Raw genomic sequence first — 17,145 nt, 5'->3', positions numbered from 1 at the left:
TGGCATCCCCAGAGCTCTGTAAGTGCATTTGCTCATGGGGCCTTAGGAGAGTCTCTTTCCCTCAGCAGCAGCAGCAGCAGGGAGCGGTGGCAAGGTCAGGATGAGCAGGAGGTGGCTGCCCTGGCCCTTTGCTCCCGGGCCCCAGGCCAGGAGGGCTCTGCCTGCAGCAGGGCGCTCTTCGGGCAGCCCCTGACAGCCTCTGCACGGAGCACGGCTCACTGCCCCATCCTGCTGGTGCCACTTTTCTTCAGCAATAACCTCGCTCCTCTTCACAAGGAACAACTCCAGAAATCTAAAAAGAGCTAATTCAAGTACAGTTCTACCTGCCTTTGCATTGCAGTTCAGGGCATGTGTCTTATTGTCTATAATTTCATGATTTTTATGAAAACATGCATTCATATCTGCACTTTTTTGTGGTTTTAATTATTCATATACCTAAACACGCCGTTTTAAACTCTTGATTTATTGCAGTTGGTAATTTTCAGGTAGTATATTCTAAAATGTCATAAAACAACACCTTTAAGGTAGTTTTTCTCACTCTTAAAAAAGCCCCCCATAAGCCATTTTAGTCTCTGTCTCTCCAAGTTGGTTCATATCGGCCTATTTTAAATCAGGGCTACAATACTTTTATAGGATTTAGAGAGGTCCAATGAAATGCACACCAGTGATTCCTCTTGTGGAATATCATGGCCCTACCATAAAGCCTCTATTTACTTTTTTGTTTCTCTCATTAGCTCAACTGTAAACACATGTTTAGTTGCAAACTTACACAAGATGAGCAAAATCTAAAGGATGTGATGGGCCTTTGGGAGCTCCTTGCTGATCTTTCTGCTTCTTCAGCTGAGCAAGGCTCTGATCCAGGTAAAGAGACTGCACTTAGTGCTACACAACCATTTGGCTGGATCTCTGCTGATTTCTAGGAACAGCTAGAGGCCTCTAACTCCCCAGGATGTTTTGGCTGAGTCAAGCTTTGCCGGATTTTGGCTGCAAATACCATTGCCCTTGCTTTCTTATATCCGCAAGTACCATGGCTGGGCAAAAACTGCCACGTGGGGCATCTTCCAAAGGCACTTTGTTCTGGAGTTTGTGAATGAACGAGAGCCTCATCCACTTCCAAACCACATGAAAAAAATCATGAAAGAGAACTTCTCATCCTTAACAAACAACTGACAATTCTCAAGTGGATCTAGAGCTTCTTTATGGAATGAAAAGGAAGACAATCTTCCAATGGAGTTGTGCTTTCGGGAGTTTTTCTTCTGACTCCCACTCCCAGCTGGCACTGGAAAAAGTCACGTCTCTGCAAGCATCAGTGTCTTCTGTCTGCCATCAGTTGTTTTGCTGCAACAATCAGAACAGGCATTGGCCTGGAGAGAGGCTCAGCTGATGCTAGCAACAGGAGCTGCCCCAAGGAGAAAAAAAGACATGAACTTCTACCTCCCAAACCCATCTCCCCAGAGGCTCAAGCAGGATTCCTCTGGTTCCCAGAAATACAAAGAAATAGGGCTGAGAAGACCCTTTGCAGCTATGTGTTCATGCCCAAGACTTTGCTGATGCCATTTGGGTTTTGCCTTTTGCCTTTTTTTCTTTTCTATCTTTTCTGTATTCATTACATATCAAATTAGAGCTCTATAGGCGACTCGATTTGTGATTACTTTTCCCAGTCCTTTTCCATGGCCTTTGCCTAAGCAGAAAGACAAACTTCCAGAGCTCCAAGCGTCGGGGGGCAGAAGGCCCCAGTGTTATCTTGGTTCTTCCTGGGACAGACCCCTGCAGGGAGCCGGTGGACTCACCATCCCTGCAAGCCTTTGAGAGACTGGATGTGGCACTCGGTGCCGTGCTTTAGTTGAGGTATTAGGCCATAGGTTGGACTCGATCATTTTTAAAGTTTCTGTCTTCTAAGCCAGTGCTTCCGTGATTCTGTGACTGAGGCAGCTTTTCCTGCAGCCCTGCAAAGGGCTGCGGGGGCCCTTGGCCAAGGACGGGGATCATGGCTCGTGGAAAAGAAGCAAAGGGCTCAAAGTGAAGGCCGAGAGGGCAGAGCTGCCCCAGCGCGGCCAGAGCGAGCCTCATGTCCTCCTCCTCACTCTGCGCCCTCTGCGCTGCCCTTGGCGGCGCCGGCGGCTCCTCTCGCTGCGGGGCTCCAGGGCGTGCTCGGGGCCGGGCCCCTCTTCTCCGGGAAGCGCCGGAGCCTCGGAGGCGAGCGGCTCCCGCTGTGGCCGGCAGGGGAGAGCTGCAGCTGCGGCTGCGGCCCTGGGCACGGCGAGCTGCCGCTACGGCCGGCTCCTGCCGCGGCTCCTGCCTCTGCTGCGGGCTCTGCTCCTGCCCTGTGCGCACAGACACGGCCGAGGGCTGCCCGGCAGCTCCCTGCCGCTCCGCAGCGGGCCCGGCCGAGCTGCTGCTCTCTGCGGCCTCTGCCCGCCGCTGCAGGCGCCGCCGCGCTCCCGCCTGCCTCTGCCGCAGCCGGGCCCACACGGGAGGCAGCACACTGCGGCCGGCTCGGAAAAGCCCTGCCCGCAAACCGCCCGCCACGGCCCCGGCCGCAGGGCACAGGCTGCCGCCGTCCTCGCAGCTGCGAGCCAGCCGGGCCGCCTGCCGGCCTCGGCCACAGCTCCCGCCTGTGTCTCCATGGCCGCGGCTGCTCGGCACAGCGGGCTGAGCACAGCCAGCGCCAGCAGCAGCTCCTCACGGGCCCAGGCTCCGGGCGCTCCGAGCCCGCCCAACCCCGAATTCCAGCCCTGAGGGGCTTGGCGTCCCAATGCTTCCCCTGGGGACAGCAGGGTCGGCCACTGAGCTCAGCCCATGCTGACACCACCAAGGGACCAATGGAAAATTCACCAAATCCTCATCAGAGACAAGAGAGAACTCCAATGGTGCCTGACAGCCTGAGGCAACTGCCAATTCCAGATCATTCCATCCATGTAGGAAAAGAGGCTTTTGCATTAAAGCAGAAAAGACTTAGCGAAAAGGAGGGCAGGAACAAACATCAAAGTTATTTGGACTCATGCTTCTTGTGTCTGTTAGAAAGGCCAAGAAAATACACTCCTTGCTCTTCTGACACAGCTCTCTCTGTTCATGATGCGAGACAGCGAATGCTGATGATGTGCAGGAGCTGATGCAAGGGACAGGGACAAGGATGCAGCAGGCACAGTGCCAAGCTGACAGAGGGATGATCTCTGGCAGTGGCACTGAAGCAGAAGAGTTTGCAGGCAGGCCAGAAAATGGCTCTTTGTTTCACCTCTTCTTTCAGTGCTGCTAACAATGCACCAGAGCTTGGAGCCCTTTCCAGGCAGGGCTGCATCAGACACAAACCAGCAGGAGACTGAGGAGCCCCTGGGGTGGCAGTGAGCAACCTCGGGCTCTGCTCGCTGCTGGTGGCATTTTCTATTGAACCATCTCAAAGCACTTCTGTTGTGCTCTGTATTTCTAAGGGTTACCCCCCTTGGTTTTTTTTGGTTGTCTCCTACACCTTTTTTTCTCCAAATTTTCCTACCCTGTCAGCAGCAGCCCCTGTCCAGAACTGGCTCTAAAATATCAGCAAAGTAGCTGGGAACAACAATGGGTAGAATCCTGTGGCTCAGGAATTCGTATGCCAGAGCCCTGCCTGTGCCTTATGCTTTGTCAGGACCTCCTTCTCTGTGCAAAAACTAGGGAATAGTGGAGTTTTTTTGCCAAAGAGCTCCTGAGATGCAAATGTTGTGCTATGTTTCTCAGGAGTGTATCTGTTAAGTTCATTGCTGGCAAAGAGAAAGTAAGGCCAGGGTAGCAGAGCAGCTGGGAGCTGGTCACTCCCTGCAAAGGGCTGGTGTAGGATGTGAGAACACCACCTTCCAGGAGGGGCGAGCAGGGTCAATGTGCTCAAGGTGCTGCACATGAGCTTTGGGTTCACTTACAGAGTAGTCAGGAGTGCTGAGGACTGGAAGATCCAGCTGCAGTCCCCATCCATGTCCCTTTCAGTGCTGGCTTTAGGGTGTCTGCAATGTGAACCCAGAGCGCCCTGGGGGCTCCTGAGGCTGCCTTTGCACCCAGGGTGAGGATGCCCAGGAGCCCCTGAGGCCGCAGTGGGGACCAGGGCTGGGGCTTGTGGCCTGGCAGGGGTGGCTCTGGGGGCTGGGACATGCCAGGGCATGGGTCACTGTCACTGCCCTCCGCAGCCCTGGCTAGCTCTGTGATGCTCCAGGGACAATGGCAAGAGTGGGGAACTGGGTAGGTTGGGGTTTTGCCTGAGCCAGGACCTCTAGCCCAAATGCTGAGCAGTAGAGAACCCTGGAGGGCTGAGTGAAGGAAGCAGAGGAGGCTCTTCTGCGGTGTAAAGTGCAGCAAATTCATCAGGAGAAAAAAGGGGAAGGTTCTGCAAGTGAGAATTCCAAAAGGGAACAGATGTTCAAAGAACCGCCAGTACCCCTGTGCACAGGTTTTTAAAATCTTTCAAAACAGGGGGTGGACACCATATGGTAACCAATAAGCGACTCTTGGGGTGGGTTTTGAGGGCTACAACAAATCAGAACAAGGGGAAGGAGAGCTTTGGGATAGGGATTGGATCTTAGGGTGAGGGACAGGGAACTTTCTGGAACAAAGGGTAGGGTTTGGGCTGATGGATGGGGCAAAGGGGCTGGATTGTCTTGACAAACAGGGAAAAATCTGGTGAGGAGGGAGGGGATTCCCCGAGGGACACTTGGGTAGGAGGGCATAACAGAGGGGAGAGACTAACTGTAATAACTCGGGGAACACTTGAACATACCACTGTATAACAGAGCATTTGACACAATAAACTAACACACTGCAACACAGAGATTCAGGCTTTCAGCAGCTGAGAGGTGGCACTATCAGAACCCGCAGCAGCTGGTGAAAGCCATCTCTCCCTTCAGGTTCTTGCTGTGTGGGAAGGTGCTGTGAGTTGTGGTGGCTGCACTCCCCCTTTGTTGGGAGGATGATCTGTACCAGGGGAGAGCAGAAAGCTGCCATGGTGAGCAGAACATGCTCAGAGCATTACAGTTCAGAGAATGGCACTGCCCCTGAAGGGCAAAAAGCTTGAAAGCATAGAATTCTGTGCGGAACCGTTGCACAAATTTTCTCTTCTAAAACATGCCCATTTTTGTATACTGTAGATGAATACTCTGGGTTTTATAGAATACATGGTTTTTTTCTTAAGGTTTTTGGGAGAACTCTCAAGTTTATTTTTGTTTGTATTTTACATCCAGCATGCATACTGGGTTTTTTATTATTATTATTTTTCTTTAGTAAATACTTAGGAAAAAAATACCTAAGCATTTTTTAATTCTTTGGGATATTGTGATTAATATTCTTAGAAAGAAAACCTTGTTGAACAAGTGTGAAAACACAGAGAGAGGGAAAAGAGCATAAAAGTCTTTTAGAACACGGTGTCTAATAAGGACTGCAGAACTGAGAAATTCCTTCAAGGGCAAAATTAGCAAGATATATCACCAGGAATACCTGCCAAGATACTTCCTTGAATCAAGGTGTTGTAAATAGGTATGATTCGTGCTGATAAAAATTGAAACAGTAATCAATATTGATACAGTAATTAATATTTGAGAATAATAAAACAGTTAATAGTTAAAAGTTGTAATGCCAAAGAAGAGATGGAAAGGAGGGGCTCCACCCACCCCCCCTTCCCAGCAGATGTTCTCAAGGACCACAGAAAAGAAGCTGAAGATACAGTTGCTAAAAATGACCAAGAATCTGGTTGGGTCCAAGAAAATGCTAATTATAAGGGACTTATTGCTTTGATATGTTGATGCAGTGATATGTTAGTCTTGGCTTACATTGTACTGGCTTGGTGCGCATGCGTAACCCAAAGGTGAATTAAAGGACAACGAAGAAGACTACAGGGCCTTCATCAGTGACGACCCCCAAAGACTTGTGCGACCACCAAACCGAGTGGTGGCGCATGCGTGGTAAAGGTGGTAATGAAGGCAGAGACAGAAAAGTGACGAACCGAAAATAGGAGGAGATGGAATTGACACATGGCATATAAGGGGTGATTTTCACTTGGCAAGCTTGTACGTGAAGTGGCAAGGGTGATTGAACCCTGCCCTCCGTACCCCGCGGTTGTTTTTGCTTATGCGCTATTATTTGAACCAAATTATCTCTTATTTATATTTTCTAAACTATTTAATTAAAAGTGTTACTACTTTTAATATTGTTTGGCCTTTTTATGATGGGATAATTGGGCAAACATAACAAAGGGAAATGTGACCTGCAGCCATACGAAGCACAGCCAAAGCAAATGAAAACCTTTGGAAAAAGAGGGAATTTTGCCAGTGACATCAGTCTGTCTGGATAACTGAGGGATGCCCATCAATATTGCATGACATTCCGCAATATTTGCAATGTCTTTTCTCCCAATTTCTGTGACATGAATAAGCTGCAGTTGTTTACCATTAGCTTAAGCTCTTAGGGGAATTAACAAGCACCATGTATGTTTTTCTGTAGTTGAGCAGGACTTGAATTTCCCAAATCTTCTACAAATCAGAAGGGAATCACACAGTTACTTGTGCTAATGTTAATGAAGGGTTTCATGAAAGCAGGTGAATGAGAGCATTGCATTGTAAAACTTCCACATGCAAGAAAACAGGAGTCCACTTAGAATAAAACATATAAGGCTAGCATAACATCAGAACAGGATAAAATGAAATTGCTAGACAGGAACTGATGCATCAGAAATTAGGTGTATCATTTCTGATACATCTGCATGCATTTGCAAGCTAAAACAGAAAAGGAAGGGCAGAGATAATAAGGAATGAAGATTTCAAAATTGCAGTGTGCAGAAGAGACACACGAACCACCAGTGTGAACACAGCTGGGAGATTCAGCTTGGAGATGGATTTGAGTGGAATACATTCACTGAAGGTCTCTGGTGCACATGAATGCAAAGACTGAGGAAAAAAGGAAAAAAGCTGAATTTCTGAAAGCTATTTAGATTCCTGGAAGCATTGTCTAGAGAGCTAAAAATCTAAAGCCTCAGAGAATCTGAACCTAAAACATCCCCAAATGGATTGATAAGGTATGATGTGCACATCTCTGCTGTTTTCAGAGTCAATGACATTGACAATGAGTGTCTGGAAATTAGGAATGCCCACCCAGATTTTATCTCCATTACTTTAAGAACACCTTAATAAGGCACTTCAGGAACTGAACACTGACATTCTCACCCTGCTCTATTTACTTTACATTTGAATACAGGCTGGTAGAAGGAGAAATCAGGCTTTAATTTCTCTCCAAATTACCTGTTGCACTTTCAGGTTAGGAGCAGATACAAAATTCAGCTAATCACTCTCTCTATCCATGAGTATTCCACTAGTGAACTGACATACAGAACATCCTTGTTCTCTTTTGTACCTTCCTAAATGGTACCCAATGAACAGGACACTTGCATAAATCTCACAGAAAATGACCAAAATTGCTGAAATTAACACTCAGTTCCATGATAATAGCTTCTGAGAAAAGGCTTGACAGGATCACTGAACAAACAGAAACTTGGAAGAGAAACACGCATTTTAGCACTGATCAAGGGGAAAGAAAAAGAAATGCTGTAACAATTCCAACTGGAAGGTAAGGAGAAACACAGGAAGCACAGAAAGAACAAGGCCCTGTCAGATGACCTGTGCAAGGTAACTTTGTGCCCCAGCACTGTTAGAGGACATTCCCTGTTATTGGTGCAAGCAGCTGGAGACATAAATGCTGATTGATTTGGGGGCCACAGTCTTGATAAGTGCAAGAATAACCTGACATGAGGGAGTTCCCTCAGAGCAACTGGGATGCCAGAAAGAAGTGAACAGCTCACCACAGCCTGACCCGCTCGGCTGCTTTTCCTTCTGACCCTCCTGGGGAGGCTCTGACAATTCCTCTTCCCTGATGGAAGCGCAGCTGCTGCCAAGGGAAACGTGCCCACACTCACTCAGTGTTCCCTTTGCTTGCCAGATGTCCCACCTGCTGTCCCTGTCCAGGAGCGCTGCTCTGCTCGGGAGGAGGAGCCCGAGCGAGAGCCTGGGAACATCGGCGGCTACAACCCCTCCTGATCTAGCGCTGTTTATGGATGTGTAGTTAGATTTGGATAGTTACAAGTAGAGGGATATTTACATACACTGACTGATATTTGCATAGGGATATAATGTGTGTATATTGTTATATTGATGCGTGTATATTCATCTGTTTACATACTTGTACAGCTCTGTAGCTGTGCATTTCTATTGCTGGGGATCTATTGGAATATGTATCCCAATATAACCAGTTAGATGGTGCCCAGGCCAGTTCTGACCTTCGCTGCTGGGCCACAGGCAGCACTGCGGTGTCTTACCCCAGAGATACCTTGGCTGGCGGCAGAGTGCAGCGGGGCACAAGACAGGACTCCGTTCTCCTCAGGAGAGAGCTTCTGGCGATGGTAGAGAGAAAGGGAATGGATTCTGCTAGAAGGTAGCCAGATGTTTATTCCAAGAGTACAGAGGTCTCTGCACTGGGCTACTGCTGGTAACAGAATGGGGGCCGCATGGTCTCATTCACATTTTAAGCTCAGGACAGGGGAAGGGGAGGGGACAGGTGAGTCACCAACCAGGTGAAGGGGCAGGGTCTCCAGGTACTAGGGTCACCTATCACACGACGCCTTGCTGGTATGTTAGCCTGATTGACAGGGCACACTCAGCGAGGGGCGAGGGGGAAGGGAGAAGGTAAAACAGGATACTGCAACACACCACAACAGGGATCTATGGATTGGTTTATTGGACCATTGATATTTGTGTATTTATAGACAGGTTTGTTACGTTTGTATTATATTGTGATGTTATATGTCATGAAATATGTAATGCATGTTTACATCTCTATATTGTTATGCCTATATATGTATTTACTTCTATTTATTATTATGTATGGAGTTGTATAGTTCTAAAATTCTATTTATTTAGTTGTGGATCTGAGATTCTTTAGAGAGGGATATTGATGTTTCTGTATTTGTATATGGGCTGTACGGTTGTAGTAATATGTAATAAATTTAATTGTTAAACTTCAGTAACTTCAATATTTGTGTACAGTGAGTTGTTGCAGAGGGTTGCAATAAAGTAATTTTTTTTCACTGAAGTTGATATCTGTATATATTTACATAGCACAGTTCTCAGAATAAATTAGATTTTAATCATAAATTGATATTTCTGTGTTTCTATATTGGTAGCACAGGTGTTGCAATTTAAAATAAATTTCATTTTTAAACATAAGTTAATGTTTGTGTATTTGTACATTAGTAGTGCGGGTGTAACTATCTGCAATAAATGCAATGTTTCAACTGGAGTAAGTGTAGATTTGTGCTACCCAAAGCCATGGGCAGATGTAAATGCTGGAGGATTTTGGCCATGACAATCTCTGGCCATGCCCAGCACATGCCCCATCTGCACTCGGGCTGGGCAGGGGAAGCGCAGATTTGGGCTGGCAGCAGAGCCCCACGTTGGCTCAGAACTTGCTGCAGAGGCTGCTGAGGAAACTCCGGGGCTCCACTGAGCACAGAATCCAAGCAGGAGCCATCCGGGGAGGACAAATCCCTCATCCCACAGGCAGCTCTTTAGGAAAGTGCTCCAAGTGTCCCCCTGAAGCTCATCCCAGAGAGCAGAAGCCAGCAGGGATCCTGAGCCAGCTCTGCTGCCTTTGGCAGCACTTCGGCAAATGAGCTGCAGCAAGGGGGAGGCAGCAGCGACTGTGACTGCTGCAGGCTGGGGATGAAGGCAGGGCCATGGACACAAGTGCTGAGATGCCCCAAATCCAGAAGGAGGCTGGAGAGCTGGGAATCAACTTGGCATTTCAGTGCCAAGCTCTCACAGGCACTGAAATGATGGAATCCCTTTGTGTGAAGTGACCTGGAAGAACTGACAGGGAGTTGCTGCTAGGATCAGCAGTAGCAGAAAGCAAAAATGTACAAACGCTAGGAGATCATCTAATATCCCCCACAAGCACTGGCTTCAAAAATGATCTCATATATTCATTATATTATATTATATTATATTATATTATATTATATTATATTATATTATATTATATTATATTATATTATATTACATTACATCACATTACATTATATCACATCACATCATATCATATCATATATCATATCATATATCAATCAAAATATATAATATATAATATGCATGAAATTTAATGCACATGTATTTTTGGACAATTTTTTTTTTTATATATATTTTCATTTAAGATATCTATTTGAAATAGTCTTTCAGCTTGGGAGAGTGAAGATTTACAACAGTGCAAAACCATCATGCACACCCACCTACTGTGCTTGCTCTTCTCAGCATCTCGGGGCTGCTGTTTGCACAGAATTGGGATGAATTTAACTCGACAGAGCCATGAGTGGGGTGTCCAGCTTGTCATGAACACTCATGTGGCAAAAAACGACACAGAGCACTCAAATCACATTATCACAGGTCATTTCATTCCTGCTGGGCACTGAGGAACTCTTAAAAGACACAGAAAAGGGGTGGAAAACATTGCCATCGTGCTACTGCTCGTATCCTCCTGGAGGAAAATCTGTTGGGTTCCTTAAGGTGGTAGCTTTCCAAAACCTAGGAAAACTACTCAGAACTGGTAGCCCAATTGTGAATGGTTTTCTTGACTTGGCAAAGGCTGGGGTGTTAACAATGGACTCTGTCCTTGGTTCAAGTCACCTGCCCTCACCTGCAGACAAAAGCACCACCACCAGCAGCAGCTACATCAGTCAATTTTCTCAGAAAGCTGTGTTAAATTTGGGAGAGGAAAGGAAAACACATCAGACACTGTGGATGAATGACAAGACTCTGAGGAACAGTTCCAAAGCAAAGAGCAGCAGCCTCTCTCTGGGCACTCCTTGTGCCCCAAGGCAGCCGGGCTGCCCTGGCTGCCCAGGACCCTGCGCCCCGCGGGCTCTGCAGAGCTGCACAGTGGGGAGGCAGCTTCGGGCACCTCAGCCCCTGGGCAGGAGGGGCTGCTTGCTCTGCAGGGCTGCCTGTGGGCAAAAGAAGGGTGCTGGCCTTCTGCTCTTGGCCCCAGCCTGGCCTTGCAGGGCTAATCCTGTTCCCTGTCTCAAATGTGCTAAACACAGACTTGTTTGTTTCCAGCTCTGCACAGGTGCGATTTGCACCACAAAATACTGAAGGGCTAAGGCCTGAACAACAGACCCTGACTGAAGCCTCAACAACAGGACCTGAGCCAAAGCTGCCCTCTAGATGACCTTCCCAACCCAATGTTCTATGTACCTGCTCCTTAACCAAGTGTTATTATCAAAAGGGTTGTTGCATCCATTCCCTGGTGAAACACGTCTTCACCCTTCTGCATGAGGAAAATGGACAAGGCCACACCTGGCCTTGGTTCCTCCTTGAGCCCTGGCCAGGCTCGGGGAGAAAACCAAGAGGAGAATGACACCAGCTGTGCCCCCAGCAGAAGCTCTGGCACATTGCTCGTCCAGCACGATCAGAGCCGGGCTACTGTCACAGCGCACTCGGGAGCCTCGTGGCCGCCAAAGGTGGAGGCACCGCAGGATTCCCGGTTCCCGGCCGTGGCTCTGCAGGGCTGGGCTGGGACAGCTTCCCCCAGCTGATGTGCAGCTCTGGATGAAGAGGAAAGCATTGGGGTACCTGGTGATGGATCTTCCTTATTCACCAGAGGCACCCTTTTGTAATAATGCTGAGGTGCATTGCTTAGCTTATCCTTTCCTGACTCTTTTTTGCACTTTTGCATTACAGTAAATCACACTGTTCCTTCAGCTGGTGTCTGTGTCTGCATCTCTGACCCTCTCCACCATCAAAACAGACATACAGCCAGTTTAGCACGAGACCTGCCTCTCTGCCAGCCCATCTCTTGGCAAACACTCCTGGTGGCCATCTCCACAAATGAAATTCCTACTTTGCAACTTTCTTTTCTGCAGGCAGGTAAGAAAAGGAGCCACTCCCAGTTCTGGACACCTCCAGAAACCAGCTGCTTTCAGCAGTCACAACCCTGAAATATCAACCTCCTTCCTTAACCTTCCAGAGGGAGCTCCCCCCAAGAGGCCTTTTGTCCAAGGATACCCATAAAAGAGCTGGAGAAGGGAGCAGTTTGAAACACAACTGCTTCAGAGTTTAAACCTGCCTTTATCAAATGAGCACACACCAACCTGTCCAAAGGGAAAGCAGGCAGGAAAGAAAAGCTCCTCTCCCACAACAGCAAACTCTGTGCTTCCTTCTGTTCCAGCTGGAGTATGGAGGCCATGGGCTGTACCTCACTTTGGGAAGGAGCCCTGGGAATTGGCTTGATCTGGGAGGGGAGCAAAGGAATTCCCCAAAAAGTAGGAAAAGATTCTTTGGAAGCATTAGATTATGACAATATTTCTGGAGGAAAGCAAAAAAAAAAAAAAAAGAAAAGAGTAATTTCAATAATTCAAAAAGTTCCCAGACTGAAATCTGTTTGCCAATACGACAACCCCAAAGTCTATGTGGTGTGTCAGGAAGCTCAGGAATGTAGAGAGCATTTTGAGCAAACACTGGAGAGAAGCAAGCTGCACAACCCTGCATACATGCCTTAGAGCAGAAACATGCTGCCCTTGGGCAAATAATATAAAGAAGTTTGCCAAGATGTACCCCAGGAAAAGAGATGTGAAGCAAAATGTTCTAAGGATGTGAAGAGAAGATATGGGGCAGAATGTTCTGCTGACGCTTTTGCCAATTTATGTACGTGACCAAAGATATGTCAGCTCTTTGTCCTACACATAACACTTTGTAACCAGTTATATGTATTCTCCCGGTGCTGAACCCTGCATTACCATATAAATGTACCCTGAGATTTGCAATGAACTAAGCATCGATCATTACCTCCATGAAGATTGATCTCTGCCTGCGGAGGGCTCCTTTCTCTATTACCCCTCTCCTTTTCCCCATCTCTCTCCCATATACAGTTTTTCTCTATCTGGCATCCATATACTTTCCTTCTTTACAGAAATGAACCTGCAAGGCTTGGATAAACACCGCTGGTGTCCGTCCCCCAGAGCACAAGCAGCTCCCCAACAAGACTTCAAGACTAAGGGACAAAGCTTCCCCCTTCAGCTCTCCACAGCAGCTCTAGGGAGTCTCTCTCCACTGCAAGATCTCCTTTATCAGTCTACAGTGACAAGAGTTGGCTGCAGGAAGCATTTGCATTGGAGCTCTCCCCAAATGGGGGGGGAAAAAAGAAGAGGTGATTCCTGTGGAAATACAAAGGCAACGCTGCTTGGGAAGACACCAATGTGAGTTTGCTACAGCTCTAGGCCAAAAATCCCTTGAAGAAAGCAACATCCATCCATAGGGCAGCACTTTGTCTTTGGTATCAATGCTGACAAAATTGCTTCCCATTCCTGCTGCTGTAGCTGACTCCGAATCACGAGAAATGTGCCAACTCTGCCAAAGACAGGCAGACATAGTGAGATAAAACCAGCTAGTCTGTGGAAAAGGAGACCAAATTAACATTTTCGATTCACCCCTTTTAATCCTTTTCCCAGCCAAAACAGAGCAATGTCCTTCCTTTCTGTCACCGATGGTGATCCAGACACGGGATGCAGCGTGGGGATAACCTGCTGTGCCGTGCCGTGCCGTGCCGTGCCGTGCCGTGCCGTGCCGTGCCGAGCCGAGCCGAGCCGTGCCGTGCCGAGCCGAGCCGAGCCCGGCCAGCCCCGGGGCCGCCCCGCCCGCGCTGTGCCCGCAGCCCCGGCTCTGCCGCGCGCGTCCCCGCGGGCCCGAGCGCAGCGCCCCCCTCAGGCCGCGCGCCGCCGGTGCAGCCGCGGCCGTTGCGCTGCGGGCGTTGTGGCCACAGTCGGCGATGGATGCAATGGCGGAGCTGCCGCTGCCCGCCGGGCTCAGCGCCCGCACCTTCCCCGCCAAGCTCTGGCGCCTGGTGAACAGCCCCCGCGTCCGCTCCGTGCGCTGGGACAGCCGCGCCCAGGGGCTGCTCATCGACCGCTCTCTCTTGGAGCGAGAGCTGCTCAGCTCGGGCCGCGCCCACAGGTGCTGTGGCCATGGGACGGCCCCGGTGCCGCACACCTTCAGGGCCACGCAGTTCCGCAGCTTCGTGCGGCAGCTCTACCGCTACGGCTTCCGCAAGGTGCCGGGCTGGCTCGGCTCGGCTGCGCCGGGCGATGCCGGGGCCTGGCTCCACTACAGCAACCCCTGCTTTCGCCGCGACCGCCCCGACCTCCTGCTCCGCATCAGGCGCCGGAGCGCGGCCAACAGGCAGCGGCCGGGGGCGGGCCGGGAGGGCCGCAGGCGCCCGCCCCGCGGCTCCCAGCAGCTCCCCGGGGCGCGGCCGCTGCCGGACGGGCGGCACGGGCGCGCTCGCTTCACGGCGCTGCCCAGGGAGCGGCCGCCGCTGCCGGCCGGGCGCCCGCCCAGCGGCTTCCTTCTGCTGCACAGGGACCGGGCGCTGCCGGACGGGCGGGAGCTGCGCCGCCCCCGGCCCGGCCGCCTCCAGCAGCTCCCCGGGGAGCGACCGCTGCTCGCCCGGCGCCCGCCCTGCGGCTTCCACCTGCTGCACAGGGAGCGGCCGCTGCCGGCCCCGCGGGAGGGGCCGAGCCGCTTCCAGGAGCTCTACGGGGAGCGGCCGCCGCCCGCCGAGCGGGAGGTGCTCGCCATCCCGCCCTGCCACTTGCTCGGGCTCCACGGGGAGCGGCCGCTGCCGCTCGGGCGGGAGGGGCCCCGCGGCCGCTTCCAGGAGCTCTACGGGGAGCAGCTGCCTCCGGCCGAGCGGGACGTGCTCGCCATCCAGCCCTGCAGCTTCCAGCAGCTCCACAGGGAGCAGCAGCCCCCAGCCTACGACGCACGAGGTAAGAAAAGAGTTGTAACCTTGTTTTATCAAAAGGTCCTGAAAAGTGACCGTTTGAAGTATTTTCCCACAAGGCTCTGCCATTCTTGGCCAGAAGTTGTCAAGCCTACTAGGAAGGGGCACCTAGGAGGCCAAAAGACTCTCTGCCTGGTTTTGCTGTGTGCTTCCCGTGATGTTTGATCCACAGCAGCACTAGAGCTCTGTGTCCCACAGCCACATTGTGGAGCCTGACCAATGTGTTTGGATTCTTGCAGCCACCCCGGGCACTTCGGGGCCCAGCGCTCCACCCGGCAGTGCAGCCTGTGCAGCATGGATGGCCTCCAGCTCCGCACAGAACGCACCTGGGGAGGAGGAATGGCCGCCAGCAGATCTGGGCCTTGCTGTAGAGAAAATGATTCGGGAGATCAGGAGGTCCCTGTCTGAAAGATCTCCCTCTGCTCAGGTAATTCCATTGGATTGGGATAAAAGGGGCTGGACTGAGAGCTTTTGAACCTTGTTACATGGTTGAGAAGCAAAGGCTTCTTGAATTGAACTTATTTCATTATTATTTGGTTATTGAATTATTCTTGGTAAAGAAAGATTTCTAAAAGAGAAGATGAAGAAGAAATGAAGAAGAGGTTTTACTTGCTGGGAAAGAGGAGAAGAGTGTTTGGAGAAGTGGCACTGAAGGCCAAGTGTCCCGTGCAGGGAGGGCCATGCCAGAGGTGCCTCTGCTCCAGCTGCAGCAGATGTGGGCTGTGCCTCTTTTGAGTGGGAAGGCCAAGGCAAAGCAAGGGCTGGGCTGCAGCTGCTGCTGCTGTGTGAGCCCTGCCGTGTGTATGGGTGCTCCCAGAGCCGTGGCTGGGGCTGGGCTGCAGCTGCAGCTCTCTGTCCTTTTGCAGATTATTACACGTGTTGGCCAAAGAATGTCTCTCTTTCTGTTGATGTGCCGACCCCATCGCCTGCAGTACATTTGTGATGATGACTCAAGGGGGAAGTAGGATTTTTTGGATTTACCAATACCTTATTCTCAAGTGGCATGACTTTTGTCTTCTGTAAAGTCACACATAGCAGTTTAGAGAAGCATTTTATTCCACAATAAAAGGAAACATTGCAGGTTCAGAACCACCTTCAGAATCTTTAGGGTTCTGATGGACGGGCTATGGCAGAAGAGATGAATATTCTGGAACTGGTCATAGGGAGAATATCTTTGTGTCCAAAGCTAATTTGCTTCATTGTGGACATTTACTTCCTCAGTGGAATAGAAACACTACTTGGTTGTCTAGCTTTTCCTGTCGTTTGGGTTCGTTTTTTCCCCTACCCTAATGATTTACAGCTTTTTGCCACTGATCACAAATGTGGCAAATAGCCTGGAAATAGCCTGGGTGCATCAATGTTTGCCTGGATGACACACGCGGGGCAGCAGCAGAGGGCTCGGAGAAGCAGCACCTTGTGATGGGTTGTGTGAGCGCTTGGCTGGGGGTGCTGAGACTGCCAGGCAGAAATGTGTGCTTTGCCTGTAGCTTTGCAGCACACAGCCCTGGGCAGGGCTGGCAGCCGTGCTGGCAGCAAGGAGAGCCCCTGGCTTTGTGCTGGCTGATTTCTCACAGCTCTGGGGTAAGGCAGGGTCAGAGCATGGGGGCACGTCCCCTCGCTTGGTGTCTTCTGGTTTTCTGTGTTCGTACTTTGTCTCAAAGGTCATTTTGTAAGAGCTTCAGTTTCACCTTGGCCCACTGAATCCTGAGTTTAAAAGGCTTGTCATGTGAACTGTGTGGGCAGTGTTCCCTCCTCTGGTCTCTATGTCCCTTGGGAGTGGAGAAGGACAGTTATTGTATCCCTGATATGATTCCAGCAAAATAGTGAGTGAGCTTTGGGTTCCTTTCTTTCTGTTTTTCTGCTCAGGACAATGTTGGTGTTGCCCCTGATTCTTCAGGAGGGGAGCCTGTGAACAGAGCTGCAGCAGAGGAAGCTTCATCTGGCACCGAAAGCTGCAGGAACAGTTCCCAGGAGCCCGAGGAGCCTGGTGAGGACAGAGCCCACACTGGTTTAGAGAGCTGTGAGATGGCTGCCCTGAGCAGGGTTGGTGCTTCCTGGTGCCTTGAGTTCAAATCCTGCACGGGCACAACCTCCCTGAGCCCTGCCCTCCACGCTTCTCCAGAGGCTCTGACATGGAGTCCTCTGCTGGGGCAGAGAGCAGGGAATAAACCTGATCTTGTGGCAGTTGTGTCACCAAGCCGGGTGTCCCAGTTTTGTGCTGAAGTTGGTGGATGAATTTGCTGCAGGGTGTCAGGGGAGGCTAGGCTGAGCAACACTTGAAGGAGCAGGGGAAAAAAGATAAAAGTCAGGGTAGAAGTC

Source organism: Zonotrichia albicollis, chromosome 9 (assembly GCF_047830755.1).
Source record: "Zonotrichia albicollis isolate bZonAlb1 chromosome 9, bZonAlb1.hap1, whole genome shotgun sequence".
In the NCBI taxonomy this organism is placed as follows: domain Eukaryota; kingdom Metazoa; phylum Chordata; class Aves; order Passeriformes; family Passerellidae; genus Zonotrichia; species Zonotrichia albicollis.
This window is presented reverse-complemented; position numbering follows the sequence as displayed.